General features: G+C 45.6%; 1 pseudogene across 1 annotated transcript; it reads right to left on the minus strand.

Annotated features, from left to right (window-relative positions):
* Window positions 1–3,698: 3,698 nt before the first annotated feature.
* LOC309489396 (fish-egg lectin-like) lies at window positions 3,699–12,251 on the minus strand (annotated as a pseudogene). The gene is made up of 6 exons (XR_014211728.1): window positions 12,208–12,251; window positions 5,406–5,467; window positions 5,044–5,271; window positions 4,721–4,932; window positions 4,418–4,531; window positions 3,699–4,322 (listed from the first exon to the last, which is right to left on the minus strand). The product of XR_014211728.1 is annotated as a fish-egg lectin-like (transcript).
* Between the last annotated feature and the right edge of the window lie 13,434 nt (window positions 12,252–25,685).

A 25,685-nucleotide genomic window follows, 5' to 3' on the forward strand; every position in this document is an offset into this window, starting at 1 on the left:
CTCCATCTACGAGGCAGCTCTATTCCTCAAAATGGTCTGTGTTCACTAGCTGGTGTACAGCGAGTGGCACTTCACCCTCACGCTGTGGGGTGCCGGAGGTTCTCTCCTTTTTACAAGAGCTTCTGGATAAGGGCAGAACCCCATCCACGCTCAAAGTTTATGTGGCGGCCATAGCAGCGTTCGCTGAACCACCGCTTGGCCAGTCATTAGGAAGGAACGATCTGGTCATTCGCTTCCTTAGATGAGCTAAGAGGCTGAACCCTCCCAGACCGCCCTCAGTTCCCGTTTGGGACCTTTCCACGGTTCTGGAAGCCATGAAAGGTGCCCCATTCGAGCCAATACAGTCAATAGACCTGAAACTCTTGTCTTTCAAAACAGTGTTTCTTCTGGCTCTCGCTTCAGTGAAGCGCATAGGGGATTTGCAAGCGCTCTCAGTGAGCGCGACGTGTATGGAGTTTGGGCCTGTTTTCAGACAGACGGAGCAGCTCTTTGTTTTGTTCAGCGGACGCTCTAAGGGACTAGCTGCGTCAAAACAGAGTCTATCCAGATGGATAGTTGATGCTATAGCGCTAGCTTACACATCCAAGGGCCTGCAATGCCCGATAGGTGTCAAAGCGCACTCCACAAGAGGCATGGCCTCTTCGTGGGCTTGGTCCAGTGGGATTGCCTTGCAAGATATCTGTATGGCGGCAGGCTGGGCCTCCCCGTCTACATTTATAAGGTTTTATAACCTCGAGGTTCCCGCCTTACAGGCTGGGTTGCTCTCGGTTTAATTTTTCAGTATTACCCGCCCGATGCTATCGGCTCAGGATGCTGAAAACTGCTAGAGCGTCGATCACGGATCGTCCGTTTACTTCTGTGGGCAGTGCATTAGTCCCCCATATTTATCAGTCCAGGCCGAGTTCGCCCTGGCTGTGTGGAACACTTGATGTAATATGCTCTTATCAGAGCTCTATATTACAGGAATGATGCTATTCTAGACCCTCTTCCCGGATTCTCTGTGAGTCCCTTGTGATTAGGCACTGTATGAGCCCCGGGCACCTGCCCTTGGGACTTTAGTGTTATGTCTCAAGCACGCACGGCGTTTTGCACTGTGTTCCCCTAGCGTAAGATACTTACGCAAGTACGAGAGAACCTCTCGTAAGAGAACGTACTCGGTTACTAACGTAACCTCGGTTCTCTCTAGAAGAGGGAACGAGTACTTGCGTCTCTTGCCGTGCATGCGTCACGTTCTGATTCGCTTCAGCGATGAAAAAACTGACCAAACCAGCCTCTATTTATAGCCCTAGCCCCACCCGCTTTCGGCGGGACATGACGTAATGGGCGCGAAGCACCCTCATTGGTTCTAACGTCATGAGGGGCCTCTATTGATAGGCTGGTGCAGTTGCCGTAGAGCAGCCAATGGGCGCGCGAGCTGTCTCGCCCATGTCTGCATGCTGCTGCAATGCGTTTTACATTATTGCAAAATTAAGGATAATTTTTGGCTTCAATATCTCGAGGAAAAGAGGTTTTCCCCTAGCGTAAGATACTTACGCAAGTACTCGTTCCCTCTCCTAGAGAGAACCCAGGTTACGTTAGTAACCGAGTACATTTTAACTTCAGCAGCTGAAGTTGGCTGTTGCGATTACATATAATTTTTTGAACTTTATACACGTTTGTCTTATACACACAAAATAGCATCGAACTAACTGGCTATAAACAAACAGCGTTGGCATTGGTTTACGTTCTTGATCAAATCGAAAAATTACGTCATAAAATATACATGGAAAATACATTTACAAAATTAGTACATAATTACAAATTCAGGTCCAAAATGTTTGTACGCGTTTGTACGTGTAAGTGGCTACTGAAGCCAGCGCTGGCATTTGTTTACGTCCTTGATAAAACTAAAACATTACGTCTGAAATTATACATGCAAACATTATTAAGTCTTACTTACAGGTTGTGGCCCAACAACTGCTGCCTCTGGTTTTAAAGTTGGAACTGCTTCATGTTTTAGTAACAGTTTCTTGTTGAATCCGGCATTGAATTCGTGGAGATTCTGGAAGCTGTCTTCCGTAAAATGCGCAGCACATGAGCTATTACGATTGAAATTTTCAGGAACATAATCAAACATAAATTTTAGCCATTGTTGACGAACTACAGCGTCCGTATGAAGCCCGAACACAGAAGACCTGGCAGCTGGGTGAATATAACACACTTTCGACGGCATGGCTACTACAGCTCTCCACTATAACTCTTCCTCTTCGTCAAAGCCGCAGAATTATGGCCATGCCCCCTTTTTTGCATGGGTTAGTTACGTATAAAACCCGGGAAGTATCTCGTTGTAGTCCCATTCGAGTCGTTTTTGTAGGCATTAAACTTCCTGATTTTTAAAAGACGATATCTCTGCTTACGTTGAACTTTCAGCGCAGCAACTTTGCAGATGCTGTTCATGCATCAACAGCAACATTACACAACATTTAAAATGAAAAAAGTGAAATCACAATGAACCACCCCTTTAAGTCGATCAGGTTTCTTTATTATGCGTGATGATCTTATTATAGGAGAGTCATTTGTTTCTGCAGAATGACCATTGTCCAGGGGAATAGAAGAAGATGAAGAAGACTGCATGCCGGGTGGTGTTACATCTTCAGGTGAGACCAGAACTTCTTCTCCTTTAATGTCAGTCAGTGTTTGGCTCGTTTCTTGCGTCTTAAGAAGACTTCTGCGATTTCTCCGAAGCACCTGCCCAGTCCAGAAGTCATAATTTCAGGGGTTATTTTGCACATTTTTCTTCCATGGGGGCAATCCCGTTCCTTATTTCCATTTCAGAAAGTTGGCAACCCTAGCTGTCACCTCATCTACCCACTCTGCAGCAGTATGTCACCACTCGCTCCACTCGCATACTGGACCAATGCTTCGGTAACATCCCAGACGCATATAAGGCAGTGAGTCGCCCTCCTCTTGGAAGGTCCGATCACAACATCATTCATCTCCCTCCAACATACAGACAGAAAATCAGGCGTGAAAAACCACTCCTGAAAACTGTACGTCAATGGACTGAGGATGGGGAGGAGGAGCTCAGAGATTGTTTTGACTCTACGGATTGGCGCATGTTTTTTGACGCATGCTCTGATCATCATGAATTGACAGACACAATCACAGGCTATATCAAGTTCTGTGAAAAAACTGTAATCACCTCTAAGATAGTTCAGGTGTTTAGTAATAACAAGCCATGGCTCTCAAGGGATCTTAGAACGTGTCTGAATGAGAAAAGGACTGCATTTTTGAGTGTTAATTTGGTAACTCTGTACATGTATGAGACAAATAAGGTTTTTAACACAACAGAATGATGTTGTGAAGCCGTAATCTTCCACTGCTTTTGCTTTGGTATAGTCTAATAACATTTGCTGATTGTGTACAAATGAGCATTAAGAAATATTTTTTCACTTCGTCACCTGCTTCCTGCGCTTCCCCTGCCTTTAAAATTAAACAAATATTTATGAAAAATTATAATAAAAAAAAATGTATAAAGCCATTGTGTCAAGCAGGACGAGGCTGAGGGCCGGTGGTGGGATTACTGATGAGCAATGCACTGGTCTCGTATCTCTCACAGAGGAGTGGAAGCATAAAAGGAGCAATGACAGTGAAGGACGAGAGAGGCCAGGCCTGGACTTATGTTAGTTTTATTATATGTGGCAGCAGTCGTCCATGAGATGCAGCTGCCTTTAATTTTGTATTTGTTTATTTATAAAGTCTTTAAATGTTCGCCGGTTCCCACAACAACGAACTGTGTTACAGCCATTAATATACAGATTGCTACATTAGTGGTATGTATATAGAAATTAATGTGACAGATAAAGAAACAAATTAAGTTAAACAGGTGAATGTTTGCTCTGTTGAAGCTGCACAAACAAGTTGCTTAATCCTTAACTTCCTGCAACTTTTAAAAGTGTTATAAACTAAAGAAATTATAGACAAAACATGTTTTCTAATCAGACATAAGAAATAAAACACTTTCTCAGTTGGAGAACCACTCAACAATTTTACACAAAGAAACATTAAGATGCTATCATAATGCTTTTTATTGATTCAAGAGAAATTAATCAAACTTTTAGATTTATTAATAATGACATTACTTTGAGGTTTCTGTTAATGATTGAGCTCCTTTGTTGCTGCAGTGACTCATAACACTCTATAAAGTACATTTATGGATGGAGCCGTCAACACAGACGACCCACAGAAATCCCAGGTCAAAGCTCACATGCTTGTGGTTACTGGGACAGGCAACCATCGAGATCCAGTCTGTGCCAGCGGGGTTGGATCGAGTGACACCAGTTCTGCAAAAATCATTTATTTAATGTAGCATTTGATTTATATTAGAAAGTTAATCACTTTTGTTCATAGTGTTTAATATGACGAAGGTTCTATTTACCTTTGGTATAAGTTCCCTTGAGAGTTGACACCAAAGACACTGCCATCAGTTGCTACTTCAATCATGGACAGAAGTCCAGGAATATTCACAAAGCCAGACATTACTAGACACATCCTGCACGAGACCCAAAGAAACACAAACCAGTCAACCATAATAAAGTCACATGAAATAACTGCGTTTGCTGCTTCCACACCAGTTTCTTTAGTTATGTCAGAAAATCGAACGTGTGTGAGGTCTAGTTTGTTAAAACCTGGTGTATTTAAACTTGAATTCATGCCCTTGTATTTAACATTATGACATCACCTTCAAGATGTAGATTTGGTCAGCGCTGTTCACTCCCCAACAGCTGTACGGGCCACAGCTGAAATACTTCAGATTTCCATTAATTGTAACCCAAGAAATATTGCTGGATGGCCATTTGTTATTAGCATCCATATTTAAGCAGAATATCTCATCATTCACATTGACACCTGAAATGATCTGATCACCTCCAGCATCCACTTGTTTGAGAAGGCCTAACAGTACAATCAACAGGTTGGATGAAAGATTTAAGAATAACAATAAGATAATGTCTTAAATTAATGACCGATTAAGCATGTATTGATTTCTGTAATTTCTCTTTTCACCTGGAAGCTGCACAAAGCGGCCACCCTGCAACTTGAAGACCTTGTCAGCTGTATTCACCCCGAGCAGACCAGCAGGACCAACACTGACGTGCTTTAGAGACGAGCCAACCTTTGTGAAGACATTATGATTTAGGACAAACACTTCATTTTGATCATTCACTCCAACCACAAAACCAGATCCAGCATCTATCTGCTTCAGTGTGCCATTCGTCACTCCACAGTTTAAAGCTGTGAAAACATGGAACAAAATGAGGACAAATAGACACTCACAAAATACATTACATACTGTTATATAAAACACCAGCAAAAAGTGTTTTAAATGGATTAATATATTGATGTTTCCAAATCACATTACAGCTTACCCAGAGTGGGAAGGAACTGGCAGCTGAAGAGTAGCAGGACACTCTGAAAAACCTTCATTGCTCTGTTCATAACCATAAATCATTTATATAAGTTAGTTCAATATGAGTAAAAATAAAACATAAGGAACACTAAATTAAATTAAAGCTGCAAGCAGCGATGAAAGGGCCCTCGCACCCGTGCCGCCGCCACCCGGTGGCTTTAGGAAGACAGAGCATGGTTGGACAATGTGCATTTAAGGAGGTATATATAGTAGTTGCTAGCAGGTTTAGTATGTTTTTAGCATGCTTAGTACACAATAGTTATGTGGTTAGTACTGCATTACTGTGTTAACCATGTCAGTTTCTGTTGCCAGTAGGTGGGGCTATGTCTATATCTGAATATCGCTATGTAGATGTGTTCAGTGCAGGACTTTTATCAAACATGTGGAGTTTGGGGCAGATTGGACATTGTATGCTTGAGTTACAACAACTTCCTTTAGCATTTCTAGCATGTTTTATGATGTTTCTAGCATATTACATATTAAAGGGTTAGTTCACCCAAAAATTTAAATTCTGTCAGTAATTACTCACCCTCATGTTGTTCCAACCGCGTAAGACCTTCGTTCATCTTCGGAACACAAATTAAGATATTTTTGATGAAATCTGAGCCATGTTTCACTCCTCCATAGGCTTCCAGTGTGACCGAAACTTGCTGGCCCAGAAAAGTTATTAAAGAGATCGTTAATATAGTCCAAGTGACTCCAGTGGCTCAATCTTAAGTATATCAAGCGACGAGAATACTTTTTGTGCGCAAAAACAAACAAAAATAACGACTTTATTCCACTATTCATTTCCTTCTCTCTGGATGTCTAGTTGGTTTGCGTAGTGTTTTTGCGCAGCGCGTCTGTGTCACACGTCACCACGTAGGCTCACTATTGGCCGACGCCGGTCATGTGTGTGTTGCGTGATGACGTGCAACACAGACGCGCAGCGCAAACACACTACGAGGCCCAGAGAGAAGGAAATGAAAAGTGGAATAAAGTCGTTATTTTTGTTTGTTTTTGCGCACAAAAAGTATTCTCGTCGCATGATAAACTTAATGTAGTGCCACTGTAGTTACTTGGACTATTTTAACGATGTTTTAATAACTATTCTGGGCCGGTGAGTTTCGGTCACACTGGAAGCCTATGGAGGAGTCAAAATTCTGTCAGATTTCATCAAAAATATCTTAATTTGTGTTCCGAAGATGAACGAAAGACTTACATGGTTGGAACAACATGAGGGTGAGTAATTACTGACAGAATTTTCATTTTTGGGTGAACTAACCCTTTAATTTTGGGGTAGATTGGACATTGAATGCCTGAGTTACAGCAAATTCATATTTAATTGCAGTAATAGGATGCTTTAACACTTAGCTAAGTATTTGATTGCATGTTTCTAGTATGTTGCTAACATGTTTAGCAGTTGGTGACACTTTTTTATATGTTATTAGGAGTCCAGAATAGTGTTAAACGTCACTTCCTGTTGCCAGCAGGCGGCGCTATGACTATATCTGAATATGAGCATGGACTTGTGTTCAGGAGATAACTATTATCAAACGTGTGAAGTTTGGGGTAGATTGGACATTGTATGCCTAAGTTACAACAACTTCCTTTAGCATTTCTAGCATGCTTTAGAACTTAGCTATGTGTTGCTAGCATGTTTATTGCATGTTACATATTAAGTTTGGGGCAGATTGGACATTCCATGCCTGTGTTACAGCAAATTCATATTTAATTGCAGCAATAGCATGCTTTAGCACTTAGCTAAGTGTTTGCTAATATGTTTCTAGTATGTTGTTAGCATGTTTAGCACTTGCTGGCACTTTTTTATATGTTATCAGGAGTCCACAACAGTGTTTAACATGTCACTTCCTGTTGCCAGCAGGCGGTGCTATGACTGTAACTGAATGAGCATGGTCATGTGTTCAGGACAGAACGCTTATCAAAAGTGTGAAGTTTGGCGCAGATTGGACATTGCCTTCTTGAGTAACAACAACATCCTGTTTCATTGAATTAGCTAAGTATTGCTAGCATGTTTTAACATGTTTCTAGCATTTTTAGAAGTCAGTGGCATTTTTAACATGTTGCTAGAACGGCATCAACGTGTTAAACATGACACTTCCTGTTACCAGTAGGTGGCGCTATTACTATAACTGAATATTCTCATGTAGATGTGTTCAGGCCATGACTCTTATCAAACGTGTGAAGTCTGGGGCAGATTGGACATTCTGTGCCTGAGTTACAACAAATTTCTATTTAATTGCAGTAATAGCATGCTTTAGCACTTAGCTAGGTGTTTGCTAGCATGTTTTAGCATGTTTCTAGTATGTTGTTAGCATGTTTAGCACTTGCTGGCACTTTTTTATATGTTATCAGGAGTCCACAAGAGTGTTAAACATGTCACTTCCTGTTGCCAGCAGGTGGCGCTATGACTATAACTGAATATGAGCATGGTCATGTGTTCAGGACAGAACGCTTATCAAAAGTGTGAAGTTTGGGGCAGATTGGACATTCCATGCCTTAGTTACAGCAACTTCCTATTTATTTGCAGCAATAGCATGCTTTAGCACTTAGCTAAGTGTTTGCTAACATGTTTCTAGTATGTTGTTAGCATGTTTAGCTCTTGCTGGCACTTTTTTATATGTTATCAGGAGTCCACAACAGTGTTTAACATGTCACTTCCTGTTGCCAGCAGGTGGCGCTATGACTGTAACTGAATATGAGCATGGTCATGTGTTCAGGACAGAACGCTTATCAAAAGTGTGAAGTTTGGCGCAGATTGGACATTGCCTTCTTGAGTAACAACAACATCCTGTTTCATTGAATTAGCATGCTTTAGCACTTAGCTAAGTATTGCTAGCATGTTTTAACATGTTTCTAGCATTTTTAGAAGTCAATGGCATTTTTAACATGTTGCTAGAACGGCATCAACGTGTTAAACATGACACTTCCTGTTACCAGTAGGTGGCGCTATTACTATAACTGAATATTCTCATGTAGATGTGTTCAGGCCATGACTCTTATCAAACGTGTGAAGTTTGGGGCAGATTGGACATTCCGTGCCTGAGTTACAGCAAATTCCTATTTAATTGCAGTAACAGCATGCTTTAGCACTTAGCTAAGTGTTTGCTAGCATGTTTTAGCATGTTTCTAGTAAGTTGTTAGCATGTTTAGCACTTGCTGGCACTTTTTTATATGTTATCAGGAGTCCACAAGAGTGTTAAACATGTCACTTCCTGTTGCCAGCAGGTGGCGCTATGACTGTAACTGAATATGAGCATGGTCATGTGTTCAGGACAGAACGCTTATCAAAAGTGTGAAGTTTGGGGCAGATTGGACATTCCATGCCTGAGTTACAGCAACTTCCTGTTTCATGGCGAAACATCAAAATTTGTCAGGCCGCCGAGGGCCCGCCCTTCGACGAAAACTCAAGATCTTCGCAATTTAACGTCGCAAAGGCCTTAAGATTACACTCACCAAATTTGAAGATGATCAGATTAAAACTGTAGGAGGAGTTCGTTAAAGTACGAGGCCTGAAAATGGCAAAAAGTGCACAAAAATCAGAGAGGAAGTTGAAAATGGCTGACTTCCTGTTGTGTTTAGAGCTATGCTCCAAGAGACTTTTTTGTAGGTATTAGGTCATTACACATATGTACCGAATTTCGTACACGTACGTGGAACACAGCGGGAGGCGCACTCTGTTGAACTTTTATAGGTGGCGCTATCGAGCCATTTTGCCCCGCCCAATTCTGAAACCTATATCAGATGTAAATTTTCGCCAGTTCTGACGCGTGTGCAAAGTTTCGTGAGTTTTCGAGCATGTTTAGGCCCTCAAAAATGCAATTAAATGCGGAGAAGAATAATAATAATTAAAGCTGCAAGCAGCGATGAAAGGGCCCTCGCACCCGTGCCATCGTCACTCGTTGGCTTTAGGAAGACAGAGCATGGTTGGGCAATGTGCATTTAAGGAGGTATACAGTATATAGTAGTTGCTAGCATGTTTAGTATGTTTTTAGCATGCTTAGTACACAATAGGTATGTGGTTAGTACTGCATTACTGTGTTAACCAGTTCAGTTTCTGTTGGCAGTAGGTGGGGTTATATATCTGAATATTGCTTTGTAGATGTGTTCAGTGCAGGACTTTTATCAAGTATGTGAAGTTTGGGGCAGATTGGATATTGTATGTTTGAGTTACAGCAAATTCATATTTAATTGTAGTAATAGTATGGTTTAGTACTTATAGTGTTTACTAGTATGTTTTAGCATGTTTCTAGTATGTTGGTAGGATGTTAAGCACCTACTGGCATTTTTTTTTATATGTTATTAGGAGTCCACAACAGTGTTTAACATGTCACTTCCTGTTGCCAGCAGGTGGCGCATTGACTGTAACTGAATATGAGCATTGTCATGTGTTCAAGACAGAACGCTTATCAAAAGTGTGAAGTTTGGCGCAGATTGGACATTGCCTTCTTGAGTAACAACAACATCCTGTTTCATTATATTAGCATGCTTTAGCACTTAGCTTAGTATTGCTAGCATGTTTTAACATGTTTCTAGCATGTTTAGAAGTCAATGGTATTTTTAACATGTTGCTAGAACGGCATCAACGTGTTAAACATGACACTTCCTGTTACCAGTAGGTGGCACTATTACTATAACTGAATATTCTCATGTAGATGTGTTCAGGCCATGACTCTTATCAAACGTGTGAAGTTTGGGGCAGACTGGACATTCCGTGCCTGTGTTACAGCAAATTCCTATTTAATTGCAGTATTAGCATGCTTTAGCACTAAGCTAAGTGTTTGCTAGCATTTTTTAACATGTTTCTAGTATGTTGTTAGCATGTTTAGCACATGCTGGAACTTTTTTATATGTTATTAGGAGTCCACAACAGTGTTTAACATGTCACTTCCTGTTGCCAGCAGGTGGCGCTATGACTGTAACTGAATATGAGCATGGTCATGTGTTCAGGACAGAACGCTTATCAAAAGAGTGAAGTTTGGCGCAGATTGGACATTGCCTTCTTGAGTAACAACAACATCCTGTTTCATTGAATTAACATGCTTTAGCACTTAGCTAAGTTTTGCTAGCATGTTTTAACATGTTTCTAGCATGTTTAGAAGTCAATGGCATTTTTAACATGTTGCTAGAACGGCATCAACGTGTTAAACATGACACTTCCTGTTACCAGTAGGTGGCGCTATTACTATAACTGAATATTCTCATGTAGATGTGTTCAGGCCATGACTCTTATCAAACGTGTGACGTTTGGGGCAGACTGGACATTCCGTGCCTGTGTTTCAGCAAATTCCTATTTAATTGCAGTATTAGCATGCTTAAGCACTAAGCTAAGTGTTTGCTAGCATGTTTTAACATGTTTCTAGTATGTTGTTAGCATGTTTAGCACATGCTGGAACTTTTTTATATGTTATTAGGAGTCCACAACAGTGTTTAACATGTCACTTCCTGTTGCCAGCAGGTGGCGCTATGACTGTAACTGAATATGAGCATGGTCATGTGTCCAGGACAGAACGCTTATCAAAAGTGTGAAGTTTGGCGCAGATTGGACATTGCCTTCTTGAGTAACAACAACATCCTGTTTCATTGAATTAGCATGCTTTAGCACTTAGCTAAGTATTGCTAGCATGTTTTAACATGTTTCTAGCATGTTTAGAAGTCAATGGCATTTTTAACATGTTGCTAGAATGGCATCAACGTGTTAAACATGACACTTCCTGTTACCAGTAGGTGGCGCTATTACTATAACTGAATATTCTCATGTAGATGTGTTCAGGACAGAACGATTATCAAAAGTGTGAAGTTTGGGGCAGATTGGACATTCCATGCCTGAGTTACAGCAAATTCCTATTTAATTGCAAAAATAGCATGCTTTAGCACTTAGCTAAGAGTTTGCTAGCATGTTTTAGCATGCTTCTAGTATGTTGTTAGCATGTTTAGCACTTGCTGGCACTTTTTTATATGTTATTAGGAGTCCATAACAGTGTTAAACATGTCACTTCCTGTTGCCAGCAGGTGGCGCTATGACTATAACTGAATATGAGCATGGTCATGTGTTCAGGACAGAACGCTTATCAAACGTGTGAAGTTCGGGGCAGATTGGACATTCCATGCCTGAGTTACAGCAACTTCCTGTTTCATGGCGAAACATCGAAATTTGTCAGGCCGCCGAGGACCCGCCCTTCGACGAAAACTCAAGATCTTCGCAATTTAACGTCGCAAAGGCCTTAAGATTACACTCACCAAATTTGAAGATGATCAGATTAAAACTGTAGGAGGAGTTCGTTAAAGTACGAGGCATGAAAATGGCAAAAACTGCACAAAAATCTGAGAGGAAGTTCAAAATGGCTGACTTCCTGTTGTGTTTAGGGCTATGCTCCAAGAGACTTTTTTGTAGGTATTAGGTGATTACATGTATGTACCGAATTTCGTGCACGTACGTGGAACGTTGCGGGAGGCGCACTCCGTTGAACTTTTATAGGTGGCGCTATCGAGCCATTTTGCCCCGTCCAATTCTGAAACCTATATCAGATGTAAATTTTCGCCAGTTCTGACGCGTGTGCAAAGTTTTGTGAGTTTTCGAGCATGTTTAGGCCCTCAAAAATGCAATTAAATGCGGAGAAGAATAATAATAATAAACAGAGCAATTCCAAGAGGGTCCTCACACCATCGGTGCTCGGGCCCTAATAAACAGAGCAATTCCAAGAGGGTCCTCACACCATCGGTGCTCGGGCCCTAATGAAGAAAACTTTCTCTTGACAGACCAGAATTAAGCAGTCAGTGTGGATTCTTCTCTTCTATGATACATACAGGTACTTGACATTTGCATCCAATGTTGACATGCTATTGAGGGGTCATTTAAATAGCCAAAATATGTTGCCTGATTAGACTGGGGGCTGATATGTTGCCTGATTATGCCGTTTGTTTCTATAGCTACATATTGCTGTCACCTGCACCTAGTTTAGTTCCTTTGTTTGCCCAGTGTATTTATACCCCCAGCTTAGTTCAATTTCTTGTAGGTTCTTGTTTGGACATGTAAACCCAGCTCAATCGGCCCAATGGAGGCATCCGGTCAGCGGGTGAAGGTTTTTGTGTGTTACTGTCTTTCCTCGTGGCAAAGTATTTTGATTAAATGAAATACATTTTCTCATATGCATTAACTCGTTATTTCATCTGACTCCATAAATGAAAAGGTTTTAATGATATATGTTCATCATTAAATGTGAGTGAATGTTTGACTATTCTTTTGAACTCTTTCCTGAAAATAATGTCACAGTCTGTTAGAATAAAAATCAAATGTTTACAATTTATTATGTCAAGTAAATGTATAATGCCAATTTCATAATCAGTTCAAAGATAATAGATACAAAACATCAAATGCTCTAGAATAAAGAGAGAAGATGCGAACCTTGACACTAAAAAATGCATGAATCGCTCTGAGCCTTTTGCTGCATTTCATTATATAGACAGAAACTTTTTTCACATGGAAATATCTGTTAACAATGGCAACGTTGAGACTCTATAGCTTGCATATTGTGGCGAGGGGGGCGTGGTTTTGCTGAGTAGCGGGAGAGAGAGGACGGAGCAGAGCGGAGCGTAAGTAGGTACTGAAAGCCGTCGGGAAATGCTTTTCCAGGCGGCTCATTGTAATCCAATGGCCGGGCATTTAGGTCAAACGGCTACACTAAACTGTCTCATGGCCCGGTTCTTCTGGCCGGGCATTCACGAGAATGTACGCAGATGGTGCGCGTCTTGTCGTGAATGTCAGTTGGTGAATCCACCGGCCACCCCAAAAGCACCATTGTGCCCCCTACCATTAATGCAGGTCCCCTTCGAACGAATTGGTATGGACCTCATCGGGCCATTAGAACGGTCAGCGCGGGGACACCGCTTTGCACTAGTCCTCGTGGACTATGCAACGCGGTATCCTGAAGCAGTGCTGCTCCGCACTATTTCCGCTAAGAGCGTGGCGAGCGCACTGTTTCAACTAATCTCCCAGGTGGGAATTCCGAAAGAGATTCTCACCGATCAGGGCACAGCGTTTATGTCACGTACTATTTGCGAGCTTTACGAGTTATTGGGCATTAAATCGATTCGAACCAGCATCTATCACCCACAAATGGACGGGTTGGTCGAACGGTTTAACCGCACGTTAAAATACATGATTCGTAAGTTCGTACACGAAGACGCCAAAAATTGGGATAAGTGGTTAGAACCCCTCTTGTTCACTGTACGGGAGGTCCCGCAAGCCTCCACGGGGTTTTCCCCCTTCGAGCTTCTCTATGGACGTCAGCCCCGTGGGGTATTGGACGTCCTTAGAGAGACTTGGGAGGACGGACCTTCTAATAGCAAGAACGAAATTCAATATGTCATGGACCTGAGAACAAAACTCCACACTTTGGGGCGGCTATCAATGGAGAATTTGTTACAGGCACAGGACAAACAGAGTCGGTTGTACAACAGGGGCTCTAGACTGCGTCAATTTACACCGGGAGATAAAGTGCTTGTATTACTCCCTACTTCTAGTTCAAAATTACTCGCGAAGTGGCAAGGACCCTTCGAGGTCACACGGCGAGTTGGTGATCTCAACTATGAGGTAGCTCGAACGGATAGGGGCGGAGCACATCAAATATACCACCTCAACCTGCTAAAGAAATGGTCTGAGGCCGAATCAGTGATGCTGGCGACGGTAGTGAGTGGGGAGGAGGATCTCGGTCCAGAAGTGAGTTCAAAGTCTCAATCTCTTGCTCTGGCCCCTGGAGGAGACCACCTCTCACCCTCGCAGCTCACTGATATAAAATCCATACAAGCAGATTTTGCTAATGTGTTCTCACCCCTGCCTGGTCGAACGAATCTCATTCAGCACCATGTTGAGACTGAGCCGGGCGTGGTTGTTCGCAGCCGGCCGTATAGATTACCAGAACACAAGAAAAAAGTGGTTCAAAGTGAATTAGAAGCAATGCTAGAAATGGGAGTGATAGAAGAATCCAACAGTGACTGGGCGAGCCCGATAGTTTTAGTTCCTAAAACGGACGGCTCGGTTCGGTTCTGCGTGGATTATAGAAAGGTGAATGCTGTGTCAAAATTCGACGCATATCCAATGCCTAGGGTTGACGAATTGCTTGATCAACTAGGTACTGCTCGTTTTTATTCGACACTGGACTTAACCAAGAGTTATTGGCAGATCCCCTTGTCTCCCATGACCAAAGAAAAAACAGCTTTCACAACGCCGTTCGGATTACACCAATTTGTTACTCTTCCGTTCGGGTTGTTCGGGGCTCCGGCAACTTTTCAGCGTCTGATGGACAGAATTCTCCGGCCGCATGCTGCATATGCCGCTGCATACCTGGATGATATCATCATCTATAGTGGTGATTGGCAGCGACATATGCAGCAGTTGCGGGCTGTCCTGAAGACGCTGAGAAGGGCTGGGCTCACGGCCAATCCGAAGAAGTGTGCAATTGGGCGGGTGGAAGTAAGATATCTGGGCTTTCACTTGGGTCATGGACAGGTGCGTCCCCAAATTGACAAGACGGCAGCAGTTGCGACTTGTCCAAGACCCAAGACCAAAAAGGAGGTTAGACAGTTCCTGGGGCTGGCGGGTTATTACAGAAGGTTTGTACCTAATTTTTCGGACACCGCTAGCCCGCTGACTGATTTAACTAAAAAGGAGGCACCAGATACGGTTCAGTGGACGGAGCAGTGTCAGCAGGCTTTCACCCAGTTAAAGGCTGCTCTGTGTGCTCCCCGGCCTGAGTCGGGCGGTGGGGGTATGTGGCGAGGGGGGCGTGGTTTTGCGGAGTCTGTAGCGGGAGAGAGAGGACGGAGCAGAGCGGAGTGTAAGTAGGTCAAGTGCAGATGATGAACACCTGTGTCTGATTTCAGTAATTGGCGTAGAGAGACCGGATATAAGCCGGAGTGGGAGAGAGAGTGAGAGAGAGAGACGAGCTGGGACCTCGTGTGCTGCTGGGAGATCGACCAAGAGTCATCGAAAGAATATTCTGAGTTATTGTGTTTTGTGGCTGTGCTTGTGCACGGTGAACGCACTTTGTGTGCACCTTTTGTTTTTACTTGTAAGAAACGTGAATAAATCGAGTGTCCCAGCTCAAGTCGACCCCTGTCTTCTTCCTTCCTCATCATTACTGAACTGAACCTCATCACACATATACATATCCTTCTGTGGCTTAATTAATTTGGGTATAAATGTTTTAAAAAAATCTCTATAAAAACCATCCAAACCAGGCGATTTGCCAGCAGCTAGGCATGATATGGCCTCTTGTATTTCGACCTCAGTGATGTCCCCCTCCAAATTGTCCCTGGACACTTTAGTAAGAGATGGTATGTCCAATTTATCCAGGAAAGTATGTGTTTTCACCATATCAGTACCTTGGGAGGTATACAGTATAACAATTTATAGAATCGCATAAATTCCTGATTAATAAGAGTAGGATCTCTGATAACAGTATTGTCAACTCTACGTATTGCATTAATAGACCTCACTGCATCTTCTTTTCGTATTTGCCAGGCCAACAATTTGCCAATTTTATCCCCATGCTCATAATATCGTTGTTTGGATCTAAGGAGGACACACTCTGCTTCTTTAGTGGACAGCATATCGTACTCGAGCCGCAGTGAGCTTAGTTTCTGAAACATATTTTCATCTCCACAGATAGAACAATCATGTTCCAATTTTTTTATATCTTTAGAAAGTAGATTCAGTTGACTCTGATATTTTTTTCTTTTTACCAGATGAGTATGATATAATTATACCCCTTAGATAGGCCTTTAATGACTCCCAAACCACCCCTGGAGAAGCAGAACCCGCATTAAAGTTAAAAAACTTTCTATATTGTCATTTAAAAAAGCTATAAAGTCAAGGTCATTGAGGAGATAGTTACTAAATCGCCATCTTCTAAGATGCGTTCTGGTAGTAGGAGCATTAACCGTAAGGACTAATGGGGAGTGATCAGATAAGGTCCGTGGAAGGTATTCACATGAGTCAACTAAGTATTCCTGTGTTTTGTGCAAAATAAAAAAAAGTCAATTCTGGAAAAACTTTTATGTGGCTGGGAATAAAAAGAGAAATCTTGTTGGGTCTTATGTAAAGCCTTCCAAATATCTATCATCTCTAATTCAGCCATCATGTGTTTCACAGCTCTTGCTGATGGTGTCAAGGCAGAACATTTAACAGGTGATCTGTCTGTTGGGTCTAGGACCAAGTTAAAGTCACCTCCAATGATTGTACAAGGCAAAACAAGTTTGAAATGTAAATTATGAAAAAATTGAGGTTCATCTTGATTGGGGGCATAAACATTTGCTATTGTGACACTTTCAGATGCAATATATCCTTTAAGGACAATATATCTTTCATAGTTGTCTTTGACCACATGTTCCAAAACAAAAGGCACTCTGCGATTTATCAGAATAGCAACCCCTCTTGAGTGAGAACTATATGAAGCAAAAAAGACTTGTCCAGGCCACTGATGTGATAGCTTACAATGATCTTCCTCGGTCAAATGGGTCTCTTGTAAGAGAGCAATGTCTATCTTATTTTTCTTTAAAAACAAAAGTATTTTCTTTCTCTTTAAATTGTTATTAATCCCATTAACATTCCAGGACAAATAGTTATACTTATCTCTTTCAGTTATAAGTCAAAATAAAATAAAAACAACACAAAAAGATCGAGAAAAAAAAGAAAGCAAGAAAATGGTTTCTTCTTGTAGAGGGCCGTTGACATGTCCCGGAAGATCATGATTTTTGAATTGCCATATGTAAGCTCTTTTTTCTCCCGTGCAGCATTCAGTATTGAGACTGTATCTCTGAAGCGAAGCAATTTAATCACGATGGCCCGTGGTCTTTCATATTCTGCCGGCCGGCGCTGAAGCGTACGGTGAGCTCGTTCAATTTCAAAGGGGCGCTCCTGATCGACACCAATGATTTTTGGAAGCTATTCCTCCACAAACGACACTGCGTCTCTCCCTTCTACCCCTTCAGGAAAGCCAACGAGGCGTAAATTGTAACGCCTGGAGCGATTTTCAAGATCATCGACCTTATCTTTCAAAGTAAGTATTTCGTACTCCACGTGCTTTTTACCGTCCGCGATGTCTTCACGCAGATTCACAATGGCTTCTTCAAATCCGTCTTGACGTGATTCGAGTTCGCACAGTTTTTGCCTCGTTTCCTGAAGGTCGCTGTGTGAGTCCCGTATTTTGCACAGACGCCCGTCTAGCATGACTTGAATTTTCGCGAAACCTTTCTCCAGTTCTGACTGGAACCATTCAGGAGGTGATGCCAAGCTAGCCGTTAAAGCTAAAGGGCTGTCTTCGGTAGCGTTAGTTGTTTCCTTCTTGTTCTCGATGAGTTTTTTAGGAGGCATCCTCAGAAGTTGCCAAAAGAAGTGTATCCAGTTTAAATTAAAGGAAATACAAGCGTAGCCGCGTTTTACTCAAGTTAGTGCAATATAAGCAGGATTTTCTGTGGGAGCGATGCTTTCCACGTCTTACTCTATGGCGGCCATAACCGGAAGCCCTTATTACCTTTTGGTTTACTTCTTTGGGAATGAGACATTTGTACCAGTCGCACTGAGACATTTCAAATGATAACAAACATGTATAATACTGTATTATTTGAATCAACACTTTAATGCACTTCCGGTGGCGCTGCTCTGCTGGCGACACGGACTCATGTGCTTTGGCCAGTTGCTGTCTGCGTATTGTTATTAAGTGTTTGTCCCAAGTTAATGTGTCAAGTTTTAGTCTAAGTTATTTAATCAATCAATCATAATGAGGACAATTCTGGCACAGTTCTTGCTGCTAGTATTGATTGGAGGAGAGATTTTCGCTTTGGATCGAGAGACACCTGCATGCTCTGTTGACGTGCTATCGCTGCGCTATACTAGAGAAGAGCTGCTTTCACTGTGGCCTGCAAGGACGACGCTATCCACAGACATACCTGAGGATGTCAGAAGGAAGCGTGTTCATCCGACGCGACCCCGAAGAAGAGGTAAGAGAGGAGGAATCCGTCTCCGTCTCCGAAACCGGGGAAACAAACCACCACTGCCGTCCATGATTTTGAGCAACGTGCGGTCTTTAAGGAACAAAATAGAGGAGCTACGCATAAACTCAAGGTTTTGCCATGAATATCGTGACTCTTGTTTGATGGTGTTTACAGAGACCTGGCTCCACCGTCATGTCCCTAGCTCAATGGTTGATCTTGAGGGGTTCTCCCTTGTTCGAGCAGACAGGGATGAAAACTCGGGGAAGACGAGAGGTGGTGGCATTTGTGTCTACATTAGGGATGGGTGGTGCGGCCAGTTTACGGTGAGAGAGACATTGTGCAATTCTGATGTGGAAATATTGTGTTCTCTTACGAGAGGTCTCTCGTACTGCGTAAGATATCTTACGCTAGGGGAAAATCCTTTTCCGCGAGATATTGAAGCCAAAAATTATCCTTAATTTTGTAATAATGCAAAACGCGTTGCAGCAGCAATGCAGACATAGGCGAGACAGCTCGCGCGCCTATTGGCTGCTCTGCGGCAACTGCAGCAGCCTATTGAGCGAGGCCTGGCGTGACGTCAGACCCAATCAGGGCACTTCGCGCCCGCTGCGTCACGTCCCGCCGAAATGGGCGTGGTCTAGGCCTATAAATATCGCTCGCAGGCAGCTATTATCTGATTTTTCATCCTTCAAGCGAAGCACACGCATCGCTGGAGCTGGATTAGAAGCCGCGCCGTCGAGAGAGAGCACCTTCAGCGGGACTAGTCACTGAAGTCGCTGGCCGCGCCGCCTTCCTGCCTTCCTGCTGTGCTTTCCGGCGCTTATATCCTTCTCTTTTATTACTCTGTATTTGTGTGTGTGTGTGTCGCCGCCGCGACACACATTCTAAAAGAGCTAGCGTCTTTTTAAAGATGCCTTCCTGCGGCTCGTGCAGAGCCACACTCAGCGACGGGGACCGCCACGTGATCTGCGTTTCCTGCCTGGGTGAGGAACATGCAGCTCTCGCGCTCGCTGACGGCGGATGCCCTCACTGCGAGCTGATGGCAATGGCGACTCTGAGGACTCGCCTAGCCGTCTTCACCGAGACTGCTCCCCCGCCCGCCGCGGCGTCGCGCCGTAAAAAGCGCCGTGCCCAGCGGGCCCCGGAACCCTCCCTCAGCCGCCAAAGCTCGCCGGTTCGCCCGCTTGCTTCCCCGGCTTCTTCTGTTTCGCTTCCTGACGGACAGCGGCCACCGTCTGCCGCCGCTTCCGTTGACATTGCGGATGAGGAAGCCCTGCTGGGAGAGGATGATTCCTGCTCTATCCTGGCGTCAGGCAGTGAGGATTGGGCGGGCTCTGAGGACCCCGCACCCCGTGCCCGCACGTCGTCAGGCAAGAGAGCTTCCATTGAGACGGAACTCATGCGAGTACTCGCACAGGCCGCGGCGAGCCTCGGCCTCGAGTGGTCTTCGCCTGAGCAGCCCGCTCACAACCGGCTGGATGGATTTTTCCTGCCTGGGGAGCGTGCTTCGCCTGCGTCCAGACCGGCGCCTTTTCTTCCTGAGTTTACACGAAGAAGTCGCCAAGTCCTGGAGCGCCCCCTATTCTGCTAGAGTGCGTCCTGCTGTTTCTTTGGCATTCTCCGCCGTTGACGATGCCAAGAACAAAGGATACCTCTCGCTGCCGCCGGTTGAAGAGGCGATAGCGGCCCACTTATGCCCGCCCTCCGCTGGACGGCACGCTCAGCCGGCCCTGCCCTCTAAAGCTTGCCGCACGACGTCAAGCCTGCTCCGCCGCGCTTTCTCCGCCGCCGGGCAAGCTGCGTCAGCGTTACACACCATGGCAACGCTCCAGATCTTCCAGGCCGATATCCTCCGTAAGCTGGATGAGGAAGGACCTGACGCGATCTGTGTGCCGGACTTAAGGAGTGCCACGGACCTCGCTCTTCGTGCTACTAAGTCCGCAGCACAAGCCATTGGACGGACTATGGCTTCTCTCACCGTGTCTGAGAGACATCTTTGGCTGACGCTCTCGGAAATGGCCGAGTCTGAACGCACCGCGTTCCTCGACGCCCCGCTTTCCGCCACAGGCCTCTTTGGATCCTCCGTCAAGGACTTCGCGGAGAGATTCGCAGAGGTACAGAAAGCGTCTCAGGCTATGAAGCACTTCCTCCCGAAGCGCTCCAGCTCTGCAGCAGGCCGTGCGAAACCGTCTGCTCAGAGCTCACAGCCACCGTCCACTGCCTCCACTTCGCAGCGCCGCCAGGCCAGAAGCGCGAGACCGCGCTCCCGCTCATCCGGTCGCCGCCCCGCAGGACGTGGCTCGCGACCTAGGATCACGGTGAAGCCCGAGGCCCCGAAGTCGTCCTAGCACAGCTAGGAAAACGACGGTGTTCCAGTCCCGCTGCGGCCGGACTCACACCAAAGCTATTCGCTCGTCCAGTTCCAGAAAATGTGACTGTTCCAGTGTTTTCTGCAGCCAACAAGTCGGTTCTGTCACCCGCTTGCCTGGACACAAATGCCGTTTTCACGGCTACCCAGATAAATCCCCAAAAGAGTGTATTTTCTGGTGTCCCGGCCACGGCCGATGGTGTTTCATGTGTAGTAAGAATGCCCACTGCCCAGTGCCCATCCCTACACACAAGCACAGCCTGTCACACAGGGCTCGCGCACATAAAACCGACTCAGATCGGTTGCGCTTCAAACATGGTGAACGTGCCCACTACCTAGTGCCCACTAACACCACGTTATGCATGTCTCACGGTTTCTGTAAAAACGAAACCAACGTGCACTCGTTCACGCAAGCGAACGATGCTTTCGGTGTGATAAATGTGCCCGCTGTCCCGCGCCCACATCCACACATAGACATAACAGTTCCCACGGGAACCGCCCAGCCCTCCCCCTCGCGGTTAACCACCGCAGAGGAGTCGAGCGCGGGCAATCTGCCCGCTGTCATCAGCGCGCCCCATGCCTCAAATGTCACGAGCGCCACGCCTGTGTTACAGCACACCGAAGCTTCTCCATCGCTGAGCGAGCGGAGCGCGCTTCGTATTCAACCCCTAGCTATCCATGCAGACGCATGGGCAAAGCTACCCGGGGTTTCGAAGTGGGTGCTGAACATTATAGAAAGAGGCTATTCGCTGCAGTTTCGCCGACGCCCTCGCCGCTATGTGGCGCGCGTCGAGACAACGGTAAAAACAGAAGTAGCACATCTACTTCGAGCCGAAGTGACGAAACTATTGAGCAAAGGGGCCATAGAGCCTCTCTCTCAAGATCAGAGCGAAGGAGGGCTATACAGCAGATACTTCCTGGTACCGAAAAAAGACGGGGGTCTCAGACCCATACTAGATCTAAGGCAACTGAACAAAGTGCTTGTGAAGCGACAGTTCAGGATGCTCACGACCAGGCAAATCCTTGTGCAGATTCGCCAAGGAGATTGGTTTGTGTCAATAGATCTGAAAGACGCGTATTTTCAAATACAGATAGCGTCACGTCACAGGCGATATTTGAGATTCGCCTTCGAGGGCCAGGCATATCAGTACACAGTCCTGCCGTTCGGTTTGTCCCTAGCACCCCGTACATTTACGAAGTGCATGGATGCGGCGCTCGCACCCCTCAGAATGAGAGGCATGCGAGTGCTGAACTATTTGGACGATTGGCTGATTCTAGCGCAATCTCGCGCAGTGCTCATAGAACACACGACCATTTTACTCGATCACCTCGAGGATTTGGGTCTGAGTGTCAATTGGGCGAAGAGCTCCCTGTCACCCAGTCAGAAAATATCTTTCCTGGGCACAGAACTGGACTCACTATCCATGATAGCGCGACTATCACAACAGCGCGCGGTAGACATTCGACGCACAGCGAACTCTTTTCGCTGCGGCGCGTCTGTCCCGCTCAAGAGATTTCAGAAGATGCTAGGTCTCATGGCCTCAGCATCGTCAGTGCTCCAGCTGGGTCTGCTCCGCATGCGCCCGCTGCAGTTTTGGCTGAAAGCGCGAGTCCCACGCGAAGCGTGGGCACCCGGTTTGCTTCGCCTCAGGGTCAATCAGAAGTGCGTTACAGCTCTGAAACCCTGGAAAGCGAACGACTGGTACCAATCAGGTGTAAGCCTGGGGACTTCCTCGAGGGTGAAAGTGGTGTCCACGGACGCGTCCACCTCGGGATGGGGAGCGCTGCTCGAGGGCAGACCGTTCTTCGGCCAGTGGTCAGAACGGGAGAAGCTCCTGCACATAAACTGCCTCGAAATGCTGGCAGTAGACAACGCGCTGACGCGTTTTTGTCCCCAAATAAAAGGTCACCACGTCTTGGTCCGTTCGGACAACATGTCTGTGGTGTCCTACATAAATCGCCAGGGCGGCATCAGATCCGAGAAACTGTACAGGCTGGCAGAACGCCTCCTGGTATGGGCTCAGTGCAACCTGCGCTCGCTCAGAGCAGCGCACGTGCCAGGGATCTTGAATATAGGACCGGACAGACTGTCCAGGAACAATGTTCCGGCAGGCGAGTGGTCTCTACACCCACAGACAGTCCATCTGCTGTGGAAGAAATTTGGCAGAGCGGAAGTGGACCTGTTTGCGTCTCAAGAAAACGCTCACTGTCAAGAATTTTTCTCCAAGAGCAGGAGCGCGCTGGCCCATGTGGGGCCCCGCCGCCCGCTCTATGCTTTTCCCCCCGTCTCTCTCCTGCCTCAGGTGATAGAACGGATCAGGGAAGAAGGATGCTCAGTACTGCTGGTAGCACCGTTCTGGAAAAACCAACCTTGGTTCCCAGTCGTGATGCAGTTAGCAAGTACTGCCCCGTGGCCAGTACCAATGAGGAGAGATCTCCTCTCACAGGCCCGCGGCTCGATCTGGCATCCTCACCCGGAACTATGGTCCCTTCATGTCTGGGCCATCAACGGGTACATGTTGGACTCCCTAAAGGAGTATTAAACACGATCACGCAGGCTAGAGCTCCGTCTACGAGACGACTCTATTCTTCGAAATGGTCTGTGTTTTCGGGCTGGTGCACAGCCCGTGGTGTGTCACCCACAAACTGTGGTGTGACGGAGGTGCTTTCCTTCCTACAAGAGCTGTTGGATGGGGGCAGGGCCCCCTCCACGCTCAAAGTTTATGTGGCGGCTATAGCAGCGTTCTCAGAAACAACGCTTGGTCAGTCAATAGGAAGGAACGATTTAGTCATCCGCTTCCTTAGAGGGGCTAAGAGACTGAATCCTCCCAGACCTCCCTCAGTCCCCGTATGGGACCTTTCTACGGTTCTGGAAGCCATGAAAGGTGCGCCATTTGAGCCTTTACAGTCAATCGATTTGAAACACCTGTCTTTCAAGACGGTGTTTTTGCTGGCTCTCGCTTCAGTGAAGCGCATAGGGGATCTGCACGCGCTCTCTGTGAGCGCGGCGTGCATGGAGTTTGGGCCCAATGACTCAAAAGTTATACTCAAACTTAAGCACGGTTATGTTCCAAAATCCCTCAACACACCGTTTAGGGCGCAGGTTATCTCCCTGTCAGCCCTACCGGTCCCTGATGAGGAAAGAGACGTGAGCCTCCTTTGCCCAGTCAGGGCATTACGAGCTTATGTGTCTCGCTCGTCTGTTTTCAGACAGACGGAGCAGCTTTTTGTTTCGTTTAGCGGACGTTCTAAGGGACTAGCCGCGTCGAAACAGAGCCTATCCAGATGGATAGTTGATGCTATAGCGCTGGCATACGCCTCCAAGGGCATGCAGTGCCCATTGGGTGTCAGAGCGCACTCCACGAGAGGCATGGCCTCTTCGTGGGCCTGGTCAAGTGGGATTGCCTTGCAAGATATTTGTATGGCGGCAGGCTGGGCCTCCCCGTCTACATTTATAAGGTTTTATAACCTAGAGGTTCCCGCCCTGCAGGCCAGGCTGCTGTCGGTCTAAATTACCAGTATTATCTGACCTGATGCGATCAGCTCAGAATGCTGCGTCTGCTGAGCACAGCTCAATGTTCGACAGTATAAAGCTGGGCAAACTGTGTAAGACCCACATTTTCCCCATCAGTTCAGCCCGTACCCCGCCCTGTCTGTATGATGAAATTCGCGTCCCATCGACGCTACTATATGTGGAAAAGTGAGGCTGCACCCCTCCCTCTTCCCGGACTCCCTGTGAGTTCCCTGAGTGATTGTGCACTATATGTACCCCGGGCTTTCGCCCTTGGGTCTTTGGTGTCAGATCTCAGCATGCACGGCGTTTTACATTGGGTCCCCTAGCGTAAGATATCTTACGCAGTACAAGAGACCTCTCGTAAGAGAACGTACTCGGTTACTAACGTAACCTCGGTTCTCTCTAGAAGAGGGAACGAGTACTGCGTATCTTGCCGTGCATGCACACGCTCTGGTTGCTTCGATGATGAAAAACCAGATAATAGCTGCCTGCGAGCGATATTTATAGGCCTAGACCACGCCCATTTCGGCGGGACGTGACGTAGCGGGCGCGAAGTGCCCTGATTGGGTCTGACGTCACGCCAGGCCTCGCTCGATAGGCTGCTGCAGTTGCCGCAGAGCAGCCAATAGGCGAGCGAGCTGTCTCGCCTATGTCTGCATTGCTGCTGCAACGCGTTTTGCATTATTACAAAATTAAGGATAATTTTTGGCTTCAATATCTCGCGGAAAAGGATTTTCCCCTAGCGTAAGATATCTTACGCAGTACTCGTTCCCTCTTCTAGAGAGAACCGAGGTTACGTTAGTAACCGAGTACGCTTATCACTGAGGCCTTTTTACCTTCCACGAGAATTTGGAAACATTGTTATTTGTGCAGCGTATGTTCCACCGAGCGGGAATGCCGTTAAAGCTGCCAGCTGCATAACGGATTGTGTTAACAAGCAATTAAAGCGCACTCCTGCAGCTCCGATTTTTATTCTTGGTGACTTTAATCACTGCAGATTGGAATTTTCACTTCCGGGATATGAGCAGTATATTAAATGTGAAACCCGAGGTAATAAGATTTTAGATAAATGTTTTGGAAATGTGAAGGATGCATACGTTGCAAAGTCTAAACCCCCTTTATCAAATTGTGATCATAACACAATTCACTTGATGCCAACTTATAGAACACTTTTTAAAAGGACTAAGCCACAGACAAAGATGGTTTCTGTGTGGTCCGAGGACAGCATTGAGAAATTAAAGGGCTGTTTTGCTTCTACTGATTGGGAACTTTTTCATTCGGAGATGGACATTGAGGTGGCCACAGAGACTATAACTGATTATGTTAACTTTTGTGTGGACACAGTTGTAGAGAAGAAAACTGTA

This window comes from Leuciscus leuciscus, assembly GCF_965113295.1.
Source record: "Leuciscus leuciscus genome assembly, chromosome: 24".
NCBI classification, from domain to species: Eukaryota; Metazoa; Chordata; class Actinopteri; order Cypriniformes; family Leuciscidae; genus Leuciscus; species Leuciscus leuciscus.